The 21,917-nt window shown below is 47.8% G+C and overlaps 1 protein-coding gene across 4 annotated transcripts in view; it reads left to right on the plus strand.

The window, feature by feature from the left end:
* KCNH1 (potassium voltage-gated channel subfamily H member 1) overlaps nucleotides 1–21,917 on the plus strand; it is a 1,530,898-nt gene that overhangs the window by 210,081 nt on the left and 1,298,900 nt on the right. The gene's annotated exons all lie outside the window — the stretch shown is intronic.

A 21,917-nucleotide genomic window follows, 5' to 3' on the forward strand; every position in this document is an offset into this window, starting at 1 on the left:
TCTGACATCCTAAGACTGCAAATAAAGTACAGTGTATCAGTCCACTTACAACAGCGGTAAGGAAAATAATTTTTTGTATCAAGTGATTCATTACTTACCCCAGTAATCTAGGGAGTAAGCCTCACCTCTCCTGGCACCGGCTCAGGGATGGGAGGCCCCGCTCTGAATTCATGTGGAAAAAAGATGTATCAATAAGGATTTTATCATTACAATTAAAATCCCTTGACTATATATCCAACCTATGTGCTTCTAAATTGGGAGCACAGAAAAACGTTGGTATAATGACAAGGTTGAAGCGAAAATGGCTGAAAGCAACAGGATTATAGGCATTCAGTTATCCTTTGTATGGCTGTTAGTTAATTAATAGTACTCTGTATAGTGGTGATCAGAGTTTCCTTATGACTAACTTTTAGGCAGCATGACAGGGAAAAAAGGGAAGGCAGAATGATGTTGAAGATTCCCTTACCTGTCCGTCGGTACCTCTGGCCTCTTCCTGAGGCTAGGGGGGAGGTACCGACTGGACGCCGTGTGTATACTAATATACTTGCTGGTAAATCGCCATTGGTTGACTTATCGGGCGGACCTAGTTTAAAGCATGCGAGGTGGAATGGAAGCAGCGCGCATGCGCAAGGTCGCGTGTTTCTAATGGTTTATAATTGGTCAGTGAGTTGGTATGTCAACATGCCGATTTCTTAGATCTCGTCTATTAAATCGGCGATGGCGCATATGCTCGCCGGGTGCTTTCCACCCGTGTATGTTACACAATAACCGCATGAAGAGGCCCGTCAAAATCCCAAATGTACGGAAAGACGAGTCAAAACACAACTCAGAAGTAACTCATGTGAGACGGAGCCTCCGATTGGGTTCTCGCAACTTACAGCAAAACCGATTGGTCAATGGTGGGCCAATCAGGACGCTGGAAGCTGACTCGCCGATCTCGGCGAAAAGACGTCAGACCCAGCTCCTGTGTATGTAAGGAAGGGGAAGATTGTAGAATTTCACAATCATCAAGCCATGACGAAAGATTTAAGCATTGAAGTCATGGCTAACATGGCGACAGCACAGAGCAATCGCGCATTTGCATTCACGTTCAATGCAGTGGCATTACGATCTTCCTCATCCTGTTGTGTTACATGTTTTGAGCAGCCTAGGCTGCGGGTCCTTATTATATAGACCTGGTGTAATAAATACCTTTCACACTAGGCTTAACCTGCTCACGTTGGTAATTTACTAGTACAAGGTTGCGAGATGGCTGAATTTACAGGTTTGTCCTTTGATGAGGACACCTTACAGTCGATCCTTACAGAGAATCCTAGCATCCTAGATGCTATCCCTATTTCAGGACCCGGTCACCAGGATGACTGGGGTGCTTTATTAACCCTGAAGAAAACTCACTCACGTACGGTCATACATGGTCAGGTAATGGCGGAGTACCTTCATGCCAAATGTGCTCCCACTGGGCTAATAGTTACGAACGCCCCTCGTCTTTTCTTAACAGACAAAACCTTTCTGAAAGATTGGTCCCTTATTGCATGGAAATGCACACGGGACTGGCTGATCTTGATTATCTCCACAGCAAAAAGACTAGCGGATGCTATCCTGATAGAAATTCAGGTCTTGGAAGGCAAGATCAATACGATCATCAAAGGCACAGTATATAAGAAACAACTGGATGACAATAACAAGACCAACAAAGAATACAAAGAATCTATCTTGTTCGCTAAAACTGACAAATTCCGTAAAGATTTGGCAAAAACATGAGTTACTTCTGAGTTGTGTTTTGACTCGTCTTTCCGTACATTTGGGATTTTGACGGGTCTCTTCATGCGGTTATTGTGTAACATACACGGGTGGAAAGCACCCGGCGAGCATATGCGCCATCGCCGATTTATTAGACGAGATCTAAGAAATCGGCATGTTGACATACCAACTCACTGACCAATTATAAACCATTAGAAACACGCGACCTTGCGCATGCGCGCTGCTTCCATTCCACCTCGCATGCTTTCAACTAGGTCCGCCCGATAAGTCAACCAATGGCGATTTACCAGCAAGTATATTAGTATACACACGGCGTCCAGTCGGTACCTCCCCCCTAGCCTCAGGAAGAGGCCAGAGGTACCGACGGACAGGTAAGGGAATCTTCAACATCATTCTGCCTTCCCTTTTTTCCCTGTCATGCTGCCTAAAAGTTAGTCATAAGGAAACTCTGATCACCACTATACAGAGTACTATTAATTAACTAACAGCCATACAAAGGATAACTGAATGCCTATAATCCTGTTGCTTTCAGCCATTTTCGCTTCAACCTTGTCATTATACCAACGTTTTTCTGTGCTCCCAATTTAGAAGCACATAGGTTGGATATATAGTCAAGGGATTTTAATTGTAATGATAAAATCCTTATTGATACATCTTTTTTCCACATGAATTCAGAGCGGGGCCTCCCATCCCTGAGCCGGTGCCAGGAGAGGTGAGGCTTACTCCCTAGATTACTGGGGTAAGTAATGAATCACTTGATACAAAAAATTATTTTCCTTACCGCTGTTGTAAGTGGACTGATACACTGTACTTTATTTGCAGTCTTTGGATGTCAGAGTTAGATTGAGGTGCATAATAGACATACTTTGTGTCTCACTTTTATTTTTTACAGGAAAGAATCCCTTGAGACAAATTCTGGTAGAACCGGCGCAGTGAGTACATTGCGTAGAGAGCTATAGCCAGAATAATCATTGGGTAACATTTATAATGCAATAATTGTGGTACCTATTTTTTCACATTTTGGGTAACAATCACAAACAAACATTTGTGGAACCTTTTCTTTTGCAGTAGTGTATAACTAAGATTTGGTCCTGATGAAAGCTTAGCAGGGGAGCTGCCCCTGAGATAGCAGAAACATGTCGACCACTATATCATCTTCTTAGGGCAGTTAATATTTTGCACTGTCTTACACTCCATTTTTAATCTTGACCCCATGATTTATTTCCCAATAAAAATGTTCCTTATATCATGGTAGTCAATTTTAACCTACACTATCTTTTGACTTTTGTTTTCACATTTATTGTTGCACTGCAAACCTTTTTTGAGTTCTCACACCATTGAACCCACTCTCTGTACTTGAGGTTGGATCCGCCTGGGTGGTCCTGGAGAACTGGAGTAAACGCACAATTCATCAGGTGTGTCTCCTTATCTGGACCAGGACCCTTCAACTAATCCCAGATGACGAGGCTCCGCCATATGGGTGGGCTGATGGGATTCATTTCCACCTATTTGCACACACATATCTAACTCTTTTTCACTCTTGCTACTCTGAGAGTTCAGTCCTGTGTATAGACCCGACCTAGCCTTTCTTTTTGCTAACTATTTGTTTTACCCTGGTCATCCAAATAAGGTTGCCTTGTCCTAGAACTGCTCCTGATTTGAGACTTTGTATGCCATTTATTATATTTATAACCCACTATTTGCTAACGTGGTAGCCACAGCATCCCCTGTGTTGAAATTTATTGGGAATCAATGCAGAGATGTGCAAGTGAAAGATGCTTTTCCAAGGTCTGTCTTACGGCCTTGGTCTCTGGATGATTTCCAGCATTATCCCCTTCAATTTTCAAAACAAATCTTTTTCACTAGCATTTATCAAATTAGCAAATCTGCCAGGTCATACAAGAAAGTTCCACAGCATAGCACAGCATCAGTAGTTGAAGTATCAAGCATGTGCATTCAGCTTTTACGTGGACTGTGCCTATTCAGGGTGTTGCCATGGGGAGCGACTTTGTGTGTGCAGTTCAGCTGTAGTAGGTTGCTGATGTCAGGGTCTGGCAGTGGGTGTAATGTCTCAAACATCGTAAACTTGGGGGAGACAAAAGAAAGGGGCTGAGGAAGAGTGGGAGGAGCATGGCAGTAAGCGTGTTGACTGTTGTTTGCAGTAGAGCTATGAGGCGGGTTGGTGTACCTGTGTTCCAATGACCCTAGGGTGCCCAGCATTGCGGTGGACGGGTTCTCAAGGCTATCTAGAGCGGAAGAGAAGATCAGCCCCCTGTGGGGAGACAGGTCTACTTCGAAGGTGCCGGACCTCCGCGGAGCGAAGTGCAGCCTCCTCCGCCGCACCCCATTTATGCAGTGCATCCCTCCAGCCTTCAACGGGCGGTGGGAGTTGGGAGCACCTGTGTAGAGTGATGTTGCATGTGGCCCGCAGTAGTGCAAGGACAGTGAATCTCGACTGCACTTTGTAATGTTTTTGCCACTTGAAGAGACCTAGGGAGCAGGTCTCCCAGGAGGAAATGTTAGGCAGTCTGGTGAATTCCAGGAGTATGTTGTGCACTGCATGCCAGTAAACCTGAAGGGATGGGCATGCCCACATCATGTGTACAAGCCTGGCTTCCGCAGTGTGGCAGCATGGACACTCGAACGGTGTAGCCAGGAAGTGACCGTGAGACTGTTCGGGTCTAAGGTATGCTCTGTGTAGGATGAAGAACTGTGTGTTCTTAAAGCGCGTGTTGTGGGAGACCTTCTGTGGGGATTCAGGGTACGCTCACATTATTTCGTGTGCAAAACCTGTCCGAATTCTTCCTCCCATTTAGGGTGGAGGGGAGAACAGAGTTGGCCGTCAAGTTTCGCATTGCAGCATTATCCCCTTCATAGTGTTAAAACCGTGCCATCCTAGAAACCTACTCTTTGGATATTTCTGCATTTAAAGAGGGCATAAATCTAACAGCTACGCCTCCAAGCTGGTCCCATACAACGTATATCACATATATCAGATATATACCTGCGGAAAGACTGTGAGATGGTGAAATAATTAACCATTTGTTTATTTGAATGAAAAACGATGAAGTAAAGAAAACCTAAGTAATTTCCAGAGAGCAGCTGATATTACTAGATGTAGAAGTTTATTAAGGGATATAATGAGGGGTATTTGGGCAGGCTGCAACCAAGGCCCAAGAAGACCCCTGGCAGTATTATAATATTTGCGGGGCACATTTTTATCTATTGGTGCCTCTGGTTTTTGTTAAGTCCCCACCTTTTGCAGTAAAGCAAGGCATTGTACACCCATTGATTCTCCAGTGCATAACATGGTGATATAAGTGTCTGTGAGGGTTCATATACAGGTTGAACCAAGTTTATAGAATATGTGCCTACAGTATTTGTTTCCAAGCTTGTTCTCATCATTTCTGTTCCCATCAAATAAGTGAACAGCCACCCCCCCCAGTTGCTCCACTGGAACGGCTTACCCCTCACCAGATTTCAGTTCACAAGGGTAGTAAAAATGACCTTGTCAAAGATGGGTGTTGACCCGGCCGACTTCACATCCCATTCTTTTCGTATCGGTGCAGCAACCACAGCCGCCGGCCTAGGGTTGCCGGAACAGACTATCATGAGATTAGGACGTTGGAAGTCAACATGCTATGAACGTTATGTGCGCCCGCAATTAGTATGAAAGTCACCCTCATAACCCCCCCTCCCCACTGTCAAAGGCGGTTCTGACCATTTCTTTCGATATTTACTCTAGGTACTACCTCCCAAAGAACCCAAATATGTTGGTGCGGCCATTCCTTTATTCGCAGGGCGGGGTTGATCTTCAAGGAAACGCTCGAGAGAAAGGCGCAAGTGGCGCAAGGATGGGACCATCATTGGGTAGGAATAGGTGGTCAACACTTAGCTGACGTCCCGAACGATTTGAGGGCGGCCTTGGGCAGAGGCATGCCCTATCCCGATGTACTCGTGTTGCATTGTGGAGGCAACAACATGATCCCGGCGGGAAGGAGAGGGGTGAAAGAGTTTTTGTTTACCACGCTAGCAGCAGTCAGAAATATCTTGCCAAAGGCCATGTTATTATGGTCTGAAGTCATTCCGAGGCAGACATGGTCGCGGGGCGCACCCACGAAAGCAGTGAATAAATCAGTCAAAAGATTGAACCAGTCAGTGGCCGAAATTCTTCAGAGGTCTAGCATACGAACCATTCGTCACAAGCTAATACAAACGTCCAGGCCGGAGCTGTATGCGGCGGACGGAGTGCACCTATCAGAGGCGGGCACCGAAATTTTTATACAAACAGTCTTAGGGGCCATTTCCGAAGCTCTGGAGTGCAGGGGGGGAGGACGAGTCCGCCAGTAAGCGCCTCGCCCTGTGGCGGGGTCCTGGACAAGAATATCACGGGAACTTCTTTGGGCAGTGCCAGTTTTACCTCAGAACAGGTTTTAAATCATCATGGGCTCCGGGCTGGCGAGAGAGTTCGGGTTGACCTGCTGGTGGCCCTGGCTTCTCTAGCCCTACCCTGGAAGCCGCTCGTTGCCACAAGTGGTGGCAGATTATTTACCTGCGGCTCTGTTGACCGGAAGGTGGTTAACTTAAGGAGAGCAGTCTAACTTGGTTGTGGCCTGCTGGCACAACCCGAAGGTCAACCAAAAGCCCATTGGAGAACGGGCTGTAAAAGAGTAATTGTATATAAGTGTGAGTATCTTAATACTGTGATGTGAAAATAATTTTGAGTTTAAATAAAGAAATGGTCAATGAAGTAATTGACATGTTAAATCATTTTAATAATCATCTTAATAAAAATATGCACACTGCAGAAAATCAAACAAGGCTCGGGTGTTTAATTTGAGAAGGGGCCTTAATGTGTTGGGGGAGTGAGTGTGCACTTTGTATGCCAACTATGCAGGGCGCCACCCCCCTTAAGGGCGTGGCGCCGTTAGTGGCAGCCAAAGGGCCGCCTAAATTAGGGAATCACTTCCGGGTCACCCGACCCGGAAGTGAAAGTAACGGGGCCACCAGATATACGAGGAAAGTGCCCCGTAAGCAGTCAGAGGGCGCGAGGCTTAAAAGCCAGCGACCATCTGTGTGACCCCCTCTTTGTCTGCTGACCGCCCAGGAGTCGGACGTCGCAGAAGGAAGTCGCCCACCCACCCATCCCAAAAGTAAAGCTTAGGCGGGGGCAGTAGGGCGGGGTCCTGGACAAGAATATCACGGGAACTTCTTTGGGCAGTGCCAGTTTTACCTCAGAACAGGTTTTAAATCATCATGGGCTCCGGGCTGGCGAGAGAGTTCGGGTTGACCTGCTGGTGGCCCTGGCTTCTCTAGCCCTACCCTGGAAGCCGCTCGTTGCCACAAGTGGTGGCAGATTATTTACCTGTGGCTCTGTTGACCGGAAGGTGGTTAACTTAAGGAGAGCAGGCTAACTTGGTTGTGGCCTGCTGGCACAACCCGAAGGTCAACCAAAAGCCCATTGGAGAACGGGCTGTAAAAGAGTAATTGTATATAAGTGTGAGTATCTTAATAGTGTGATGTGAAAATAATTTTGAGTTTAAATAAAGAAATGGTCAATGAAGTAATTGACATGTTAAATCATTTTAATAATCATCTTAATAAAAATATGCACACTGCAGAAAATCAAACAAGGCTCGGGTGTTTAATTTGAGAAGGGGCCTTAATGTGTTGGGGGAGTGAGTGTGCACTTTGTATGCCAACTATAATAACGCTCATGGTCAGTAGTTCTTGTTCCCCACTCAGGTAATTTTCCACTTCTTAAGGATCATAGGGCATCTCTTGGGCATTATTTGGCCTCTTTTAGCATTTAGAACGTATTTGAGGGCAGAAAGGATACAACGTTATACTTTAAAATGAGGAAAGCATCTGCAAGATATTTTAATAACGACAAGCTCTGCGTTCCTAGATGATTACTTAGGTGTTTTTGTGACGGGAAAGATCCCTTGTTCTTCTGTTGCCTATATCTAATCTTATAATGTAATAGGGCAGTGATGAAGAGAGGACTTGGGAGTAATATGCAGATTACTTTCACAATATCAATAATCTTCTTTACACCAAACCCATTACTTCATCACTGCTGCCAAACCTTCAATGGTTCTCCGAGTGGTGGATTGCATGTTAGTTATTGACTAGTGCTTTGGGATTTTCCTATTCGAATAGTGGAAGCGGTTATCTTGGAATTACATCTTGGGAATGGGGAGAGGAGGAGAACAGAAGGGCCCCAGATGTAGGTTGACTTACCGGTATGTGGTAAGTATTCAGCTCATACCACACTGAAACGTAAGCAACTTGTAGCAATATTGTGGTTTTTCTTCAAACCACACTAAAGTATATCCAAAAAAAGTGTAAAGCAAAACACAAGGAGATAATGGACGGAGCGCTGACACTTTTCAGATACTCACCCCCATGTCACAGATTTGGGTTTATTCCATCATGGTTCTTTAGCTCACTTTGCCACCCCAGTTCAGACCCAGCCATATGCAAATCAGCCTTGACCCTGTTTGTCTTTGGATTAGTCCAGCCCAAACTGCCAAGTCAGGTCTTCCCTGGACCGGAAACAAGCATCTTTGGACCGGTTTCGGGGTAGCACCCCTCATCAGCCAGGCTAGTTTGAATCCAGTGGCAAAGTGAGAAAAGTGTGACAGGAACTAAAACAACGTTTAAACCATGAAATAAAAAAAAGACGTCCAAGTAAAAGCAAATATGAAAACCTGATCAAAATAAGCTGTGTGTTTTAGGCAGTAAAGAATGCAAAATGGTGGTGTAATACAGGGAGATGTCATTTCAAGTTCCATTTATTGGGTTACATGATCCCCATGTGGAGGCTTCTGGCTAAAAAGGACCAACCAGAGAGACCACCTATACTGGGGCCCCAGATGATGCCTCTAGTGCACACAATAGCAAATTGTCAAGACATTGTGGTCAACATACAATCAATCCAACATTTGCTGACATAGTGCTCTGACGTAGCCCAACAAGCAACATTTACTGATGCTACACAAAACACATTAATAAACATAGCAGGAGTTCCAGGATGACAGGGATGGAGTTCGCTTCACCAGCTGTGCACTTAGACCTAGCTAACAGTGGGGGAAGAAAACTTCAATTAACCCTGGTATCTTCGAGGATAAATGGGACATTTCAGTCTGGACAGCTAGCATTTGCAGTTTTCAAAGACCCCCTGCTTACTCTCTCACCACTGATTTAAGAAATTTACATATATTTTCTAGTAATTGAATCGCGGCTTACTAGGGTCAGGTACACTCCTTACATTGGAGGTGGGCCAAGGTTTCACATTTTCAATGGAACAAGCCACTTGTATCCACAAATCCAAGTCTTTACATGTCCCGAAACATAACATCAAATACTTTACAAAGTAAACAGTTCCATTTATTAATGGATCAATACAGCAATGACTAGAGCCCATTACAGCAACTTACAGTCACCTCAAAGCGCCTAGGGGCATATGCACAAGGAGCTATCTGGAGTTCCAGAGGGACCTGCTCTGCCATGTCCCTCTGGCACTCCAGCACACGGCGTTGGAAGGCCATGTGTTGTTCCTGGAGGTCTTGTGGGAGTGCTGGGGCTGTGGGTGCCTCCTGCTTGGTGCTTTGGATAGTGGGTGGGGTCTCCTCGATGTAGCTGGGCTGCCCTGATCCTGGAGGTGAGTGTAGGTTGAGGTCAATGATGTCTTGGATGGCTTGGGTGTCGATGTTGTCCTCCTTTTCATCAGTGAAGAGTGGGTGGAACTGCTCTGCAGGAGGTGTTGACGGTGCCCCTGCGATGTGAAGGGGAGATGGTGTATTACAGTGTGTCCAGATGTATGTAGCCGCATGGTACATGTTGACATACAGACAGCATGGCATTGTACATTGTGACAATCTGTAGATCTGGGCGAGGACCCAGAGTCATTGTGGGTGTGCACTGTGCTCTGCTTGATTGTGCATGTGTGCCATTGTGTCCATCTCCACCCGCCCCCCAGTACGTGGTGGTCACTCACCCTGTTGCGGTTGTGTTGTGTCCTGTCAAGCAGTGTCTGATCCCCCGACTCCGGTCACAGTCTCCACACTGATGACTGTCGACACCAGCTCCTCCATGTCATCCAGCTCGAGCTGTGGCGCTGGGCCCCCACCTCCAGTCTGCGTTGCTGCCCTCTGGTTGGCGGAGAGTTTCTCCTTGGTCCACCGCTTGATGTCAATTCATTGCATCTTGACCTCGTCCATTATCCTCTTGTGCTCACCGACGGCATTCACCTTGTCCACAATGTACCGCAATATTCAATTTTTGATGCCCAATGACACGTTGGAGGTCACGAATAGTTGTTGATGATGTTCCATCACCTCCGTGACTATGATCCTGTTCGCCTGCGGACTAAACTTCGTCTTCCTCTTCTTCTTCTCCTTGCCCTGCTCTGTCCCCGAGGTCCTGGGCTGGTCATCCGAGGTGCTTGTGGGGTTGTGCGCCTGCTCCGGCTCCCTCCATGGTGCTTGGGTATTGGTCAGTTTGTGTTTGGGTGTTTTTCTGCTTTTATGGTGATTTTTCCCACCTACCAGGTGTGTGTTGCAGGCCTGGTGCTGCTTATCGCTGTTTCCTCATCACGCTTAGACCCATCGCAGGTTTTTTGGTGTTGTGGTTTGTGTTTTTGTCTCCATCGAGGTGGTTGTATCGCGGACATTGTCGGCGGTTTCGGCAGACTATTGCATACTACCGCCGCATTGTGAATTCCACGTTGACACTGGGTTATTTTCCCGCGATGGGCTGCGATGTTGAAAGTTGCGTTACGCTACTCTTGCGGTAGTTATCACATGTTCTTGTGAATATACCCCCTAGTTGCTTTGTTAATTGAACTGATCTTACCATAGTGCAGTTTAGCGGTGAAGGGTTGGTTCTGGCTTTCTGAATGCAAAACCTGAACAACACCGACTTTAGGTAGAATGTAAAGTGGAGTTCTATGAATAATTTCATGATTATGAATGGTAATATTGTACCTCTGCCGTGATTTGTCAGGATTAGACCAAAAATAAAAAATAAAAAATATGGACATTAATATAAATTATTAATTGTATCATACGCTATGGACAATTCACAAAGCTTTTGTTAGTGGAAAACACATGCCATTTAAAGTTGTGATGTACGCATATGAAAATGATGCATAGTTCATAAAGGTTAAAAGAAGCACAACGTATGTGTGTGTTACATGTGATAATTTAAGCAGGGATTTGTGGTGCCACATAAATCTGGATTGCGATTGGATGAGTGTGTGTACCCAGGGAGTGGTAGAGTGGCAGTTCAAGCAAGAGAAAATTGATTTATCTCGACAGAGGAGAACTTTTTGTGCATGCACAAATGTTTAGATGTTCAGGCGAGCGCTCGTTCTAATCAGGACCCTTAACTTACACTTGGGTGGAAGTGGCCTACTTTGTGCAGTACATACGATGAGGAGTGCCAACCAATCCAGTAACTGCAAGATGTGTGGAGAGGGACTGCACCTTGAAATAAAGCTAATTGTTTACAAGGGAACTGAAGATAATTTACAAGCCCTGTCCTTGTACAATGTTTAAACTGTGTACATTACATACATGTGATGTTAGAATACTGGTGGTCAGCGTGCATTCCATCTGATTACCATATTCATACATGGACACATTACATTATCACTTAGACAAGAACGTAAATTGGGAAAATGTATTAACGGCAAACACTTGTAGGCATAAAATACACTTTGCACAATGTATATGCTAATGCCAACTTTTTGTGAACTGTCCACCTTATTAGTTTACACTGCCTGCCCCTTTGCAGTTTAATATTACAAATGTTCAAGCTGCTGTTTAAGTAGCATATGTCATTAATAATGACCATGTATTTTGATTCTCTAAAACATTGTTAAAGCAATTAGAAGATTTGACAAGAAATCATTTATATTGAAAAAGGCATTTGATACTCTGAAAAATCTTAAGTGTCTTAGCAGATTTAATAATATATCAGTATAAGGTTATATACAGAGGATATTCAATGTGTAAATGGGATGCCTAAAGACCCGAAGGCAAGGGCATCTGCCCGTTAAATTCATATTAAATTAAAAGTTTCAGAACCCAGACTAGTTGGTGAAATCTTTAAGTACACGTTCACCAACATATGATAATATAAGACACACTGCCAAAACAAAAATTGACAGAGGAAAAAATCAATTTCGCAGATGCACTTCGTTTTCTTCTTCTTTGTAAGGATTTTGTTATTCCTTTAGGATGTCGAGTGAGGGTGCTAATATTTCATTCATGTTCTTAATATATTGAAAATAAATCAATACTCAGGAATTAATGTTCATCATGACAAAATAAACATTTTCAGGATTGGTGGTGGAGGAAGAAAGGAATACCGTCTAATTCGTGGGATATGTTCAGAAGTCGGCGTCAAACCTGTCCCCAGTTATGTGATAACTGGGGACGCTCGTGTGGAGTACTTTGCCCTGCTGACCTGCTCGCCATTGTCCTGGCTGGGAGCCAACGTCTGTTTGCCTGGGGAGACACCGCCTGAGAGTCCGGCCGCAGTGGAGGTGAGAGGCGCAGGCGAGCGGGACTGCGAGGACCAGCATTCCATTGGTCATCGTCAGCTGGTTCCTCTTCCCGCCGCGCCGCGCCCCCTCCCAGTGCCGCGCCCCCCCGCCTGAGCCTTTACTTAACTCCTCGCGGCCCCCGCTCCGCGGGTGCCGCTCGTGTGGAGTACTTTGCCCTGCTGACCTGCTCGCCATTGTCCTGGCTGGGAGCCAACGTCTGTTTGCCTGGGGAGACACCGCCTGAGAGTCCGGCCGCAGTGGAGGTGAGAGGCGCAGGCGAGCGGGACTGCGAGGACCAGCATTCCATTGGTCATCGTCAGCTGGTTCCTCTTCCCGCCGCGCCGCGCCCCCTCCCAGTGCCGCGCCCCCCCGCCTGAGCCTTTACTTAACTCCTCGCGGCCCCCGCTCCGCGGGTGCCGCTCGTGTGGAGTACTTTGCCCTGCTGACCTGCTCGCCATTGTCCTGGCTGGGAGCCAACGTCTGTTTGCCTGGGGAGACACCGCCTGAGAGTCCGGCCGCAGTGGAGGTGAGAGGCGCAGGCGAGCGGGACTGCGAGGACCAGCATTCCATTGGTCATCGTCAGCTGGTTCCTCTTCCCGCCGCGCCGCGCCCCCTCCCAGTGCCGCGCCCCCCCGCCTGAGCCTTTACTTAACTCCTCGTGGCCCCCGCTCCGCGGGTGCCGCTCGTGTGGAGTACTTTGCCCTGCTGACCTGCTCGCCATTGTCCTGGCTGGGAGCCAACGTCTGTTTGCCTGGGGAGACACCGCCTGAGAGTCCGGCCGCAGTGGAGGTGAGAGGCGCAGGCGAGCGGGACTGCGAGGACCAGCATTCCATTGGTCATCGTCAGCTGGTTCCTCTTCCCGCCGCGCCGCGCCCCCTCCCAGTGCCGCGCCCCCCCGCCTGAGCCTTTACTTAACTCCTCGCGGCCCCCGCTCCGCGGGTGCCGCTCGTGTGGAGTACTTTGCCCTGCTGACCTGCTCGCCATTGTCCTGGCTGGGAGCCAACGTCTGTTTGCCTGGGGAGACACCGCCTGAGAGTCCGGCCGCAGTGGAGGTGAGAGGCGCAGGCGAGCGGGACTGCGAGGACCAGCATTCCATTGGTCATCGTCAGCTGGTTCCTCTTCCCGCCGCGCCGCGCCCCCTCCCAGTGCCACGCCCCCTTGTTATACTTAGGTGAACCTGCCCACGCGCATCGCGGGACGCGCGCGGGGCGGTCACCGGGGCGAAGACCGGGCAAAGAGCGGGCCGTTCTAGGCCGTTAGAGGCCGGCAGAGACCGGACCGGGCCACCCCTCTGACGCCCCTGGCCTTGTAGCTCCCCTTACATACTCCATCATGGCGACCAGAACTTCACGAAGTAAGTCCGCCCAACAAGGTACAAGCACTCTGGAGAAATTTTTCCCAAAGACGAGTAACCTAGCTAGTAAATGCTCGTCAATCCCTGAGGCGCACCTCGAGATGGGCCCGGAAAGTGTGTTTCTGGATCAGGGGGATACCTTTTCCACAGACGCTAGTACACCGATCACACTGGATGCCACCCACATGTCACTTATGGACAGCATTGATCAGACGATTGAGTCGGTCCTTCAGCAGTTAAGAACTCCCTTGACGCAGAGGGACAGGAACTCCTCCCGGCTATCTGGGATCTCTGACCATACTACCATTCCGGAAAGAAGGGGATCAGTCCTGCAAGACCCAGGTCAGGCCGATTTGGCCATAGATGATGTAGGCGGCATAGTAGAACACCCCCCCAAAAGGAAAAGGTCCAGGAAAGCAAAGAAGGCAAAGAGGGCCAAAGTCGACACAATAGAGCCAAATCAGACTGACAGCATAGACATTTCTGCTTCTCCTGACCTCAACCTATCAGGGTCCAGGTCGAATCGCTTGGGCTCTCCAGCTCCTGCTTCCCTACCCTTGCACACGGGCCCTTTCATTTTTGGTGGGGCAACTTCCACTTCCACTAGCACTGACTCATTAGTCAACTCACTCGCTGACATCATGAGGAACTTGTTAACCCCCATTGCAGCTAAACTGGACGCCATAGAGTCCAGACTGAAGGCCTTGGAAAGCAGTCATCTAAGGAAAAGCCCTGGGATAGCCACAAATGTGATTAATGCCCCTCCAGTCCCCCGGGCCTCCCTGGGGAATAGCATGCGGTCCGCTGCACCGTCACAGGGCGCTAATGTGGTGCTGCCAGGCACGGACGGTGCGCCTGTTCCTCAGGCGCCCCCTTTGTTGCCCTCGGCTCCCAGGCCCCCTGTTCCGGCCCCAAGGAGATCAAAGCAAATTCCAGCGCCACAGACTGGGGGAGCAGCGATCCCTACAAATGGCTCTACTGATGGTCCCGCTCCCCACTGTGATAGGCGCAGGGTGGTCAACCTGCCCCCAGAAGCAGTCCCATACACGGTAATCATGGTGGGAGTACCTGAGTTGACTGGTGACATGAGGGAGCCCCAAGACTCGTTACGCAACAAGGTGATAAGCTGGCTTAGCATCAACAGGCCGCTGCCTCCTAACCTGAAAGGCGAGGTCCTGATGGCTAGGAGGATCCCTTGGATTGGTCACACCCCAAAGAATAGGGCAGGGGATTGCATTATCATAAGTTTTAAAAGCCCCCACGTAGCCAACTATATCTCTAATTGGCTTGCAAGGCCTGACAAGTCCAACATAGAATTAGTCCCCCTTTCATACTTCTACCCAAATGCAAGTAGCACAGAGGCAAGGGGGGAGAAGGGCTGGACTAGGGTGGGCTTTGCTGTGGATGGCTCACGCTATAGACCAAGGCACCACCTTCCACATGCCCAGGTAAACTTCATACATCACAACAGATTCTCCTGCCTAGATCAGGTCGACTGACTACAAATCAGTGAGACCTCTTCTGGCTCGGGAAAGATGGTAGACGAGGTTCTTGGGTGGGTGGGAGAGAGCAGAGCCCCTGTAACTGAACTTGGCCCCCAGGTTAATGCTAAAGTCAAGGTGCAAAGTCGGGTGGGAATGACTGCAGCCCCTGCAATAGAATACGCCCCGCAGGTTAACGCCAGAGATCGACCGCCTAATAGCGGTGACAGTCTGGGCTCACAGGGGACTTCTCACAACACCGGGACTGGCCACATCCTGCAACCTGGGGGGGACGAGCTGGCTGGTCCATCTACCATCGTGCCAGGAACTCATCCACCCATAGTCCCTACACAATCCCCCACTGTAGGTCTAGGCCCTCTACCCACAGATCAGGGCCTGAGAATTGTTTCGTGGAATGTAGCGGGTATTGCAAACAAGGAAGGCACACCGGAGTGGGACCATTTAGTGGCCAGTAGCGACATCCTCCTCCTTCAAGAAACGTGGGCGCGGGACACTGTAACCAGGAACGGGTTTGATGTATTTGAAATTCCTGCCAAATGGGGTGGGAGGGGGAGGCCGTCAGGCGGGCTGGCGATCTGGATTGCGAGTCACACTGGATGCCAGGCGGAACAGGTACATACGTCCTCGCAGGACATCCAGTGTGTTCTGCTCACATGGCCTGGTAAACCATCATGGGCCATTGTGAATGTCTACTCTCGACCGGTTGCCGCGCCAAACGAATCCCCAACCCTAAACGACCTCTCCTCCTTCCTGGGGCAACTCCCGGGAGACCTCAAGGTGGTGCTTGGAGGAGACTTCAACTGCCACTTTGAACCCCTTGAGGGCATGTCGGAGGGTGCACTCACGGCAGAGGATGACTATTGGGGAGTCCCACCCTCGTCCTCCCCCTATCCCAAAGCCTGGTCCCCCCTTGCAATACAACTTATGTCCCTTACCCTGAACTACGCACTGAGGGCTTGTAATGGGCGCACCCTTTCCGATACTCCCTCAGTGTGCACTTTTAATAGGAGGGGTCACGAGTCGAGGCTAGATTACATCATGGTGGACATTACACTCTGGCCTAAAGTCCTCGACTTTAGGGTAACAAACAGGACAGATAGCGATCATAATGCCCTGTGTTTAAATATCCAGTGGCCTCCCCATGTAGTGGGAAAAGTGGTAGAAAACCCAGGGGGAGATGAGGGGGATTTGGTTCTCACAACCAGCAGGCGCCGGGTTAAGTGGGGAAAACTTGTGAGCTCAGAAGAGGCCATTAGCAAACTATACGGGTTGGCACTCCCAAGGTTTATGGAGGTGGATGCACTTCTAAACGCACCAAGAACCCCGGAATACAATGAGAAACTGGGTGATATCCACCAGGGTCTTGTAAGAGATTTGGCTGAGGTATTCCACCCGCTGGTGCCAAATAGAAAGAAAAAGACCCATGTTCCCACCTGGTATACCTCCTCTTGTAGGGCAGCAAAGTCTGAGCTCATTGCTGCAATAAAAGAGGGGTCAAATAAGGCTAAGGTACGTGTCCATAGGAAACATTACAAAGCAGTGATGGCGTCTGCCAGGACCGAGTGGGACTGGAACCATTGGCAAGATCTTCATGATGCTCTAAAAGTCAGGGACTCCCGCAAATTCTGGGCCCTTGTTAATAATGGCATAGGGGAACTCAAAAATGCAGTAGAACCCAATATTGCCCCCGAGGTTTGGGAGGCCCATTTTGGGGAACTTTATCAAGATACCAATCCTTGCCCTGTCACAGCTCTGGTTGCGCCCTGTGGCACACAGGACTGTGAATTGGAACTATCCCTGGGGGAAGTGGAGGCAGCCTTGAAGCAACTATCAGCGGGGAAGGCGCCAGGTCTAGATAGGCTACCTGGGGATTTGTTTAGGCACCACCTGGACATCTGGGGCCCATACCTTCTTATTCTTTTTAATGCCATCCTAGGAGGTATGTCAATCCCCGGGTCGTGGCTGGGGGCAGAGATTGTTCCGATCCACAAGAAGGGATCTACTCTGCTCCCCGCCAACTACAGGCCCATTAGCCTAATAGATGTACCCCAAAAGCTCTTTGCGCGCCTCATCCTTAATCACCTCCTCGACTGGGTGGAGGACAATGACATCATGACTCCCCTTCAGGCTGGCTTTAGAAAGAACACGTCGACCATGGACCAGATCTTCCGCCTTCTTCTCCTATATTGGAAGACTGTTACCATAGAGGGTGGAAGACTGTACATGGTCTTCGTGGATCTGAGGTCAGCCTTTGACCTAGTCCCTAGAGGGAAACTTTGGGAGGTTTTGCAGAAGCTAGGAGTGCCCCCACACCTTCTTAGTACTATCATCAGGCTCCACAAGAACAACTATGCCCAAGTAAGGTGTGGGAGGGATGGTAAGCTCTCGGGCAAATTCCCTGTCCTTAGAGGAGTCAGACAGGGCTGCGTCTTGGCGCCGACCCTGTTCTGCCTCTTCATTAACAGTGTCATTCAACATCTTGACACTGTTGAGGACAATGATGCCCCGGTTTTGGCAGGCAGGAGGGTTCCGGCAATCATGTTTGCTGATGATACCCTCCTGCTTTCCAAATCCCCTATGGGGATCCAGAGGATTGTGAATGGTTTTGGCCTTTTCTGTCGGCAACACGGGTTGGAGGTCAACACAGAAAAAACTAAGTTTATGATCTTTAATCCCCCTACCAGAACCAGACCCAACCCAAAACTGGGGGAAGTTAGTCTTGAGAGGGTCTCGACCTTTATCTATCTGGGGGTAACATTACAAGAAAACTTGGCCTGGGACTGTCAGATGGCGAGATCAAGGCTGAAACTATCCCAGCTAGCGGGCGCACTCCTGAAGGTGGCCAATAAGTCCACCTTTAAGCCTGTAAGCCCGGCCCTTGAAACCTATAGATCCCAAGCGAAGGCAGCAGCCATGTATGGCAGCGAGCTGTGGGGTTACAAAGCAGGGAAGGCATTGGTAGCGGTGGAAAATACATTCTTGAGACGCCTACTTGCTCTCCCGCAGGGAACGCCACTCCTCCCCCTAAGATTGGATTTGGGGCTACACTCCATTGCTGAAGATCTCTTGTCCAAACCCGTGAAGTTCTGGCACCGGATATGGTCCACTGAGGAACTGCACCACTATAGACAGGACCTTATCCATGTACTGAGGTTGAATGGCAGTAACAAAATCCCCTGGCTGGCTTTTATTAAATCAGAATTGTCCAGTTTGAACTTGCCAGACCTCTGGGATGATCCAGCTCAGGGTTGCCAAAGGATCACACGCAAAACCCTTGCCCAGCTGTACAAAAATAAAAATTTGGCTGACATGGACAATGCTTATAGCACCGGCACCTTGACGAGTCGTTTTATGGAGTCCAAAAATTCTTACCTTTTTGAACCTTTTATGGATTTTATTTTTCCTCTTTTGGCGAGGAAATTGTTCCTGCAATGGAGGTTTGGCACACTCCCCACCAAAGTATTTACCCACAAATGGCTCATTGGGGGTGACAAACTCTGTCCTTGTTGTAAAACCAAGGATGAAGATGATTTGCACATAATGTTTGTTTGCCACGCATATCAGAATCCCAGGAAGCGTTGGATTGCACCGCTGTGCCGAAACCTGGGTTTTCGGGAATACCTACAAGCATACAGGGTCATGAAAACCAATACCCTGGGACATATTGTCTTTGCGGTATCAAAATTCCTAATGGCAGCTTGGTTAATAAGGAAGAAAATGTCCCCCTGAATTGGTGCCACTGTGTTTCCTTACCTCATGCAGACCCTCTAGCCTTTTTTATATGTAAATATTGTGTAATATATGCATTGCATTTTTACTGTGTATATATGTACTGTATTTTACTGTATCTTTTATGGCCCATGCGGCCGAAATAAAGAATTTTTGGAATTGGAATTGGATATTTCATTCCTCAATTACATGTCAGGCATTACATTCCTGCCTCTGTTACTTATTAAATGATGTGCTTTACATCGAATACAAACTATTGACCTTATAGATTATTGAGCATAACTAATCAGAACCTTAATTCTCTCCATGCTAATCAAACACAATGTATGTCTGTCTGCATAAGTTGTAACCCAGAAAACTATGAAGGACATAACCAGGCTGCAAAGGTAAGCTCAGTGGCACAGGTAAGCTCAGTGGGGTGGTGGGCGGGGCAGGAGGGAAGACGACAGACGGAATAGGTGTTATTTATTTAATTACACCTATTCGTCGTCTGTCGACTTCCCCAGCTCCCACCCCTCCCCCACCTCACCGCGCTTAACTGTGCCGGTCGCCGCTTCTTGAAGTTCCTTCACCTGCTGCATGTCTAACTTAAGCATCTTTTGCTTCAAAGGCAAGGCTTTGTGGGCCAATGAACCCCATAAGCTCCAAATCATAGTCATGTTATATCCCATAAAAAACTGAGATCAAACATTTCATGGTAGTTTGCTTGGTGAAGATGTACCAGAAGAAGAAACATAGACAAAGACATCAAGACACAGCTGCAATCCAACTCTGTGAAATCTTGTGTTCAACCTTGAGATCCATACCCCTTTAAAGCCAATGCAGAAAAAGACTGTAATACTGTGTTTTTCAAAGAAACATTTATACAAAACTCGTTGAGAAATCTCATAGGGGGTGTTCTAGCGCCCAAAAATTGCACTGGGGGGAAGGTGGGGTGGTGCAAATTCTCTCTCACGCTCACCAACTTAAAGTTGGCAAGCCATGCCGGAGAACAAAACTCCACCACACAGCGGCTGGCAGTGTTTCTCTGGAACTCCATGTTCCAAGCGGAACGCAGAGTAGGCAAAACTGCGCACTCCCCTGGAGGAGCAGAATTGTTCTCCCAACCCTAGTGTATGACATTGCAGTCTGAAGTGGTGTGAGGTGGCAATTACTAGCGCTACACAATATTCCTTAATAAAAAAATAGAACCAAGATGATAGCTAAGGAAATCAGTGAACAGCTGGAACAACCTTAAATAGTGTCCCATCCGCAGTAGGTGTTTGAGTTTGACTTTTTTGCCCAGGGCACTTTAATATTATAGCAAGTGCCGCATATGCCTGTGCAACGTCTTCAGTAACACTGATCACATTGGCACGATAACAAGAGGGTACTCCCTCCTTTGCATAGGATTGCGACACAGGAAAAAAAAGGAATCCTTTGCTCTCATGCTGTGTTACAGATGCTGGTACAGATGTAAGAAAGCTGTTGGGAGTCACACTGATTGTCTATCACTATGAGGTGGTGCAAAGACATTGCGTCCCTCAAGGCACCTCTAGGCTTGGAGAAAGGTAACCCTACATTCCTCCAGGCATCTCTCCGGTGACATGTGCAGTAACATACTATACCCACTTGTGGGGTAATGGAGGGACAGAGGGTCCCTGCATTCTCCTTGATAGGGAAGCCAGTCCACCACTTGCAGTGAAAGGCAGACTGACAGCATGAAACATCTGGCCCACTTTTCACTAATGTGCTATTTGCTGTGCTGATGCTGGTTTGTGGTGGACTTGGAACAGCACATTATGTGTAATAGGGGGCACTATCTTGGTCTGTATCCTAGACACTCAGTACAGGTGAGCCATGGTGCCCAAATGTACTATGAGTAAAACAGCCTTGCCTGTTTTTTCACTATGAATGACAGTCAGTCAACAAATCACTGGTCAGTGCTTTCTCTTTAAAAAGAAAGATTACTTTAATACACATATAACTATAATATGCACAAAATTACAAATATTTTCAAAATTGTTAGAAATGGGATTCCTGGTTGGCTGAGGTATAAACCCAGGAAACGCAGGAACCACGACTCTAGTCAGGATAAGCTAGACTAGACACTAAAAGATAGTCTGTACGCACCCTCTGGTAGCTTGACACAGAGCAGTCAGGCTTATCTAAAGAGACAATGTGTAAAGTATTTGTGTAGGACATACACATACACACACACACACACACACACAGACACACACACAGTAATACAATGAATACACGAAAAAATTATCAACACAGATTTAGAAAAAAAGAGACTATTTATCTGAGTAAAATAAGACTAAAACTGCAAAAATCCAATCAGTCGAAGTTGAGATATGAATTTGTAAAGATTAAATGCAAAAACAGTGTTTAGAGGTTACTAGTGGTCAAAAGGTTACTTGAGGTCGCGATGGACTGGGGCAAATCCCAAGTTTAAGCTGACTGCGATAGAGGACAAGCCGGCTACAGGACCCAAGCAGGACCCACTAAGAAAGTACCTTCGATGGGGCAAAGCGTGCACCCTGAGGACTTGATGCGTCAATCTTTTCCCTGCAGTCGAACAGCTACTGCATTGGTGTGGAAGGGCGATGCATCAATTCTGATCAGTGTAAAAGTGACAATGCATTCGTTTTGAAGAAAACCGCTGCAGAACCCATTTCTCAGGCCCAGAATATGGAGGGGACACTTCAGGCAAGGGGTGGACTCACAGAAGGCAGAGACCAGCAGCACCAGCAGAATTGCAGGAAGTCTTTTGTGTCTCTGAGACTTCATAAAACTTCAGGCAAGCCAGCAAGCCCCTGGAGGTCACTTGGAGGGAAGGCAGAGTACAGCTCTCCTTCAGCAGTCAGGGAGCAGCAGGCAGCAGGGCCACAAGCAGAAAAGCAGCCCATCCAGAAAAGAAGTCCAGTTGAGTCCTTTAAGCAGCACATCAGTCTTTCTGGCAGAGGTTCAGTTCAAGATCCAGAAGTGCCTGATTTTCGGGGGTCACGAAATAACCTCACATTTGAAATAA

Source organism: Lissotriton vulgaris, chromosome 6 (assembly GCF_964263255.1).
Source record: "Lissotriton vulgaris chromosome 6, aLisVul1.2, whole genome shotgun sequence".
Classification (NCBI taxonomy): Eukaryota; Metazoa; Chordata; class Amphibia; order Caudata; family Salamandridae; genus Lissotriton; species Lissotriton vulgaris.